The sequence below is a fragment of the Miscanthus floridulus genome, chromosome 14 (assembly GCF_019320115.1).
Source record: "Miscanthus floridulus cultivar M001 chromosome 14, ASM1932011v1, whole genome shotgun sequence".
Lineage (NCBI taxonomy): Eukaryota > Viridiplantae > Streptophyta > Magnoliopsida > Poales > Poaceae > Miscanthus > Miscanthus floridulus.
The window spans coordinates 73797239-73803665 of record NC_089593.1 but is presented as its reverse complement, the minus strand read 5'-3'; the positions used below and the strand labels follow the sequence as shown (position 1 = coordinate 73803665).

Sequence of the window (6427 nt, the reverse complement as noted above, 5' to 3'; positions counted from 1 at the left end):
ATAATCTGGTGGATGAATCATAAGAATCTCCGATTAGATTCGACATGTGTGAATCTCATTCTTATTATCTTGTCTCGTTCTCATAATATTTAGGAGATCCAAACATAACCTTATATGCATTCATCATGTGTATGATGTGTTTAGTTGTACTTCGATCCACCCAATCCACATGTATCTGCACCCTCAATACATTTGGATTGGGGGTGGATTGAAGTGCAGCCAAATAAGACCTTACAACTCTTATTCTTCGGAAAAGAGTGCTTTTGTTAATTAAATAATACTAGCCCAATGCATGCTTCAGCAAGTCTAGGCCCCTGAAGCTGGACATAGGGTGGCCTGGGCCGACTACTCGATCAGAGTCTAGAGTCTACTTGGGTATCTTCGTCAACTTGACATTCATGACAAGGATAGATCGTATTCCACACATCTCGAGATTATGTTGTAACCAACTGAAATGGTGGCTTGAGTTTATCCTAAGTCAAACTATGCTATGTTTGACCAAGTTTACATAGAACAATATTAACCTCCGCTATATCAAATAGGTATAATATATCCAATGATGTTAATTTGACATTGTAAATATCATTCTTCTTTTCTATAAAATTGATCAAACTTAGTATAATTGGATTTAGGATAACCTTAGGTCTCTTATATTTCAGGACGTCATTACTGGATTCAGGCGTTTTGCCGGGTGCCGAATGCACCCGGCAAAGGCTACTTTGCACTCGGCAAAGCCTTTGCCGGGTGCAGCACTCGGCAAAGAGCCTCCGGCAAAAAGTAAGTCGGCAAAGATTTCTTTGCCGGGTGCTTTTTATCAGGCACCCGGCAAAGACTTTGCCGAGTGCAAACCCGGCACCCGGCAAAGAAAAGTGGTCGTTACGGCGCCGGCTCCGTCATCCCTTGCTTTGCCGGGTGCCATGTCAGAGGCACCCGGCAAAGATTTTTTTAATTTTTTTTTCAAATTTTCTTTGCCGGGTGCCGTGCCGGGGAGGCACCCGGCAAAGATTTTTTTTTATTTTTTTATAATTTCTTTGCCGGGTGTCGCACCGCGGGGGCACCCGGCAAAGAGTTTTTTTTTTTTTTTTGTAATTTCTTTGCCGGGTGCCAGGTCATGGGGCACCCGACAAAGAATTTTTTTTTTGAAAAAACTTTGCCGAGTGCCAGGGCCAGGGCACCCGGCAAAGCCTCAAAAATTAATTTTTTTATTTTGTTTTTTGATTCTATAATCATAAACACAGCATATAAAAGATATATATATCACATCTGAAGCATCACAAAGACAATATAGCACATATATATCACATCCATCTCATCACAAACTCAATCCCACACATATATATCACATCGTGAATACAATACCTCACATACACGACATCACAGACATAATAGGTCCAATTACCATCGAAACAAGTCGATAGTGGATCACAGTGCATCACATGTCCATCAAGCGGTGAAAAAGAGATACAAACTAAAGGTGGGGAGGAAACTGAGTGCCTGGTGAAGGAAACTCGGCACCGCCTGCTTGCGCTTGAGATGGGTTATTCGAACCCGCCGACGGAGGCTGCATAAAGGACAAGAGATTCAGGCGCTTAGAGTGGGTCATCTAATGAAAGCACTAGTCGAAGCAATATGGATTCATACTCACTGGACTAGCTATAACTGGCGGAGGCGCTGGAGCGAACATCGGCACAGGTACACCGTTCACTTGCCCAAAGTTCTGCAGGAACATCGTAATCTCTGCCAGCTGCTTGGCCTGTCTCTCCCGCTCGGCCCGCTCGGCTTGTCTTTCCCGCTCGGCCACCTCGGTCCTTGCCGCCAGGTCCCGCAGCTCCTGAGCCATCCTCTCGTTATCGGCCTGCAACATTTCAATCGAATGTTTTAGTAATGTAAAGGTAACTAAGTTATGTAAAGATCAATGTACGAAGAGTTAAACTAGACTAACCTAGAGTGCGTCGACCGGCTGCTGTGAAGGGGACGACCGTTGGTGTATGGTCGGGCCTCCGCTCGGGGTACTTGCTCGGATCTGGGAGAGGGAGGGAACAGAGCCAGACTCGAGGGTGCCATCGCCAAGCCAGTACCGCCCATGCTTCTTGCCCTGTCCGATCCTCATGACAGTCGTGCCATCAATGTCATCGGTGCTCGGATCCCAGTCTGACCCCTGGACCGACCTTGCCTCCGACGCGTAGGAGCTGATGCGGGTGTGGGCGCTCAGGTTGTTGTATGACTCGGGTGGGTCATCCATGCTGAAGGTGACAGCGGAAGTCGCCTTTCCCTTGCGGGCCAGTCCATACGCCATGAACGTGGACAAAGGCTGGCCACCATGCGACGCCGACTGCGAGAAAGACAACAAGATGATTAGAAGAAACATGCAGAATGGAGCGTCAGAATACTAAAAATGAATTCACGTACCCAAGCTTGCTTGTACGCGCCGAGGCTGCGGCTGCCTTGGTGGTGTGTGGGGCCTGTCGCCTACAAAGCCCGCTCCCGGTGGGCTTCGTGTTCCTGGATATAACCCTCTGTGAACCACCTGTCCACGATCATCTCCCAGCAGTCGGCAAAGGACTCGCACCACCATGGAATCATCTACATGTCATAAAGAATTTGAGATGTAAGACGACCAAATGAAAGCTACTTAATCTCAAAACGAATCAGTATTATTCTTCTTCATTTACCTCAAGGAACTGTTCTCGGGTCAGAGGCATCTGTCTTGCCCGTGTCTTGCTGACTTTCTGACCAAGTCACGTGGCGTAGTACTTGATGATGCAAGTGAGGCGCTCCTCGTAGTGCATGTCGCTGATGCGTTTCCTGGCACTTTTCACCAAGTTCTTCTCCGCCCTCTCCTCCTGTCCCTCTTCACACCTGAAAAAAGTCTACAGACAGACACAATGTATCAATTCATTATGTCAAAAAGTGTCAAATGAATGCGATGTATTGATCAAAGTTGTGCGAATGAGACTTACCCAGAACTCTCTCCTGACCCGCTCCTACTTGTCTTCATAATCTGCGTCGGGGGCAGATTTGTAGTGGTCCCACGATTTGGCCGGCCCCACAAACCCCTTGTGCGTGACAATGCCGGGGTACTAGTGCCTGCACACAAGCCCCAAGATGTGGTTGGGGTTGCGTGAGTCACCAGGCAACACAACCTCCCAGTGCCTGCACAAGTCATTAATAAACATTATTAGTTTCTCTGACAATTTTCAACAGGTTATATGAAGTAGCTGTGATTAAATCTAAAGTTAGTTACCTGTCCCCCTAGGGGCGGATCACTGGGCGTAGGGGAGGAAGCGGAGGCCCAGCGAGTTTTGAGGGACCTCGCAAGTAGGGGCTAGCCGCAGCAGAGGCAGTGGAACTACTTCCGGCCTCGCCGCCCTCCTGTGCCTCTCCCTCGCTGTCCGTCGCCCGAACCTCGTCCGTCGCTAGAACCTACTCGTCCTCCAAGGAGTCCGTGGTACGGCGCTCCTTCGGCACGTCACGCGGCCGACTAGAGGAGGCCGACCCCTCCTGCTGCCGCTGCTCATGGCCCTCTGCCTCCTCCCGTCCGATGCGTTCTCTCCGGCATCAGTGTCCATGAGTGTTGCCCAAAGTGCCTCGGCGATATTCTTTTTAATGTGCATTACATCAATGTTATGGGGCAGTAGGAGGTCATCGAAATAGGGGAGCCTCGTCAAGCCGGACTTATGAGTCCACATGTGTTGCTCACCATATCCCACAAAACCACCTTCTTCATTGGGCAAGAGAGCATCTATCTGAGCATGAACCTCGGCACCAGTCTTCAAGTGCGGTCTAGGGTCCGTGACTGCGACACCTTTCCTGAAGTTCTTGGTGTCCTGTCGGAATGGATGGTTGGAATCTAGGAATTGACGATGTTGATCGAACGACGAATACTTACCACCCTTATTCAACCAAATGAACCTCATAGCTTCCTGGCATATTGGGCACGGGAACTTCCCGTGAACACACCAGGCGCTGAATAACCCATACGCCAGGAAGTCATGCATGGAGTACTGGTACCAGACGTACATTTTGAAGCTTTCCTTTGTAGCTCGGTCGTATGTCCATACCCCTTCATTCCAAGCTTTGATCAATTCATCAATCACAGGCTCCATGAACACACCCATCTTACTCCCTAGGTGCTCGGGAATTATCAACGTCAAGATCACGTTATGTCGTTGAAAGGCGAGGCCAGGGGGGAGATTGAGGGGGATAACAAACACGGGCCAACATGTGTAAGGGGCAGACATCATGCCATAAGGATTGAACCCATCTATTGCCAGCGCGACACATACATTACGAGCCTCATCAGATTTCAAACGATGCTTGTCATTAAAGCTGGTCCATGCTTCACCATCAGATGGATGCACCATCTTGTCAGGATGGTAGTGTTTGCCATTCTTGTGCCACGTCATCTGTTTCACGGTTTCCTCGGTCATGAATAGCCTTTGAATCCTCGACACGAAGGGAAGGTGCCATAGGACTCGGGCGGGTATCTTAAGCTGGGTCTTCTGGCCACCACCGTCACCAGACTCTACCTCCAGGAACCTGGAGGCTTTACACTTCGGACAGTACTTTGCCTCCTTGAGTTCTTCCCGAAATAGGACACACCCGTTCGGACAAGCATGTATCTACTCATATGGTATCTTCAGTGCTTTAAGGAGCTTGTGTGCCTCGTACATGGTCTTCGGCAACACGTGGTTTTTTGGAAGCAGGGTGCCAACCACGGCCAACACCTTATCGAAGCCTTCTCGACTCCAGTTTAAATCGGACTTCAACCCCATCAAGCAACTTATGGCATCCAGCTGGGAGACCTCAGAATGAGCGTGAAGGGGTTTCTATGCCGAGTCCATCATGTACTTGAACGCATCTACGGCTGCCTGCATCTCTGCCTCCTCACGTCCTTCAGCAAACTGTGCTTGGTGAACGTCATCTACCATGTCTGCTACCCCGGCATCAGCATCAAAAGCCTCGACGCATTGTCTCACCACCTCCTCTCTCATACGATCGGCTTCACCATGGTGGACCCACCGGGTGTAGTTCGACGTAAACCCATTCTTGTGTAGATGTGTACCCATGAGTTCCTTGTCTAGCATTCTCCTGTTACCACACTTGCTGCAGGGACATAAAGCCATTTTCAGGAATTTTGCGGCCTTGCCAAATGCACGATTCAAGAAACGATCGGTCTTCTACATCCATTCATAGCTGGCATCACCCTGACTTGTCTGGCCCGTGTACATCCACTGATGGTCCTCTATATAACATCACCACAGGTGACCATCAATTGCATCTATGTGGTGTCCCTACTCTCTAATAGGTGAGGATAGGTCCTAATCCCACCCGTGGATGCGTAGATGAGGTTAGTTTCCATGCTCCGCTCCTATCCGAGACGGAATTTCGGCAGCACCTCCCCACCGTTCTCCCGATACACGTCCTGCAAGGGAGAGTGTGTATCTGGAGAACAACGGAGAGGTGATGCTGAAACACCGTCTCGAACCAGAGCGGAGCATGAAAACTAACCTCAACTACGCATCCGCGGGCTGTCCAAAAAGTGTGGACAATCCAAAATAGATACGGTCATAGATATGCAAAGGTCCGCATATCTCCGACCGTATCTCTTTTGAACGGGAGACACCTAACTAGGTTACGCGACCAAAGACCACATACGGATAGACGGGTTATACCTAGGGTGGCGGTGAGGTCTGGGTAGCGGGGCGGTGGAGAGTCGGTGCAGTGGCGAGTCGACACGGTGCAGGAAGACCCGCAGCGCCGACGAAGACGATTGGGGTCGCCGAGTCCCTCCCATAGGTCCCCCTCCTGCAAAAAGGGCAAAAATGGTTAGTGTCGACTCAAAATTTCGGCAGCACCTCCCCTGCACGGGGAGGTTCCCAAAAACTGCAAAAAACATGGCACAAAGGCCAACAACCACATATATACCAAACATGGCACGAAGGCCAACAACCACATATATACCAAACATGGACACGAAGGCCAACAACCACCAATATATCAAGAGGAGCCATGTACTTTAGTTCTCTTTCCATGCACATGAAAGTATTGAAGTAGTACAACAACAATTACTACTAACCCTACAACTACTACTAACACTACTACTAACAACTACTTAACTACTAACAATGCTAATAGTAAGAACTACTTAACTATTAACAACTACTACTACTAACCACTACTACTTACTAACTACTACTATTTACTAACCCTACAACTAACACTACTAACTACTACAACTAACACTACAACTAAAACTACTAACTACTACTACTAACACTACAACTAACTACTACTAACACTACTAACTACTACTACTACTAACACTACAAGGGTAGGGCTTACCTTGGCGGCAAGAACGGCAAGAGCGAGGGCCGGCGACGACGGCGGGGATGACCGCAGTAGCGTGAGGATCAACGACCGGTCG

The 6427-nt window shown here is 48.8% G+C and overlaps 1 pseudogene; it reads right to left on the bottom strand.

Moving 5' to 3' along the window:
• Positions 1–1468: 1468 nt before the first annotated feature.
• Positions 1469–2702, bottom strand: LOC136503746 (uncharacterized; annotated as a pseudogene).
• Positions 2703–6427: the final 3725 nt, after the last annotated feature.